The sequence below is a fragment of the Hippocampus comes genome, unplaced genomic scaffold (genome assembly GCF_001891065.2).
Source record: "Hippocampus comes isolate QL1 unplaced genomic scaffold, H_comes_QL1_v1.1 scaffold326, whole genome shotgun sequence".
Lineage (NCBI taxonomy): Eukaryota > Metazoa > Chordata > Actinopteri > Syngnathiformes > Syngnathidae > Hippocampus > Hippocampus comes.
In genome coordinates this window covers 1,770,684-1,770,957 of record NW_017805930.1, presented here as the reverse complement: position 1 = coordinate 1,770,957, position 274 = coordinate 1,770,684, and positions in this window count along the sequence as shown.

Here is a 274-nt window from a genome sequence, read left to right as displayed (position 1 = left end):
ATCACTTCCGGCTTCCAAAATAAAACACGTGCTATTTCCGTTGAGCTTGTGAGTGTTTTCATGATTTCCATGATCGAGTCCTTGGAATATGTCATGTAATAATGAAAATGTAGACTGGTTTTAGATTTTGCTTATTGAATAACTTGCTAACATAAAAATAAAATGAAAAACAAATTAAATTAAGTTATGGTAATAGCTGCATTCATTTAGACGTTTTCTATCTGCAAGTGCCGGTTACTTTAAACCTACCCCCCCCCCCCCCCCTATTGTCGCG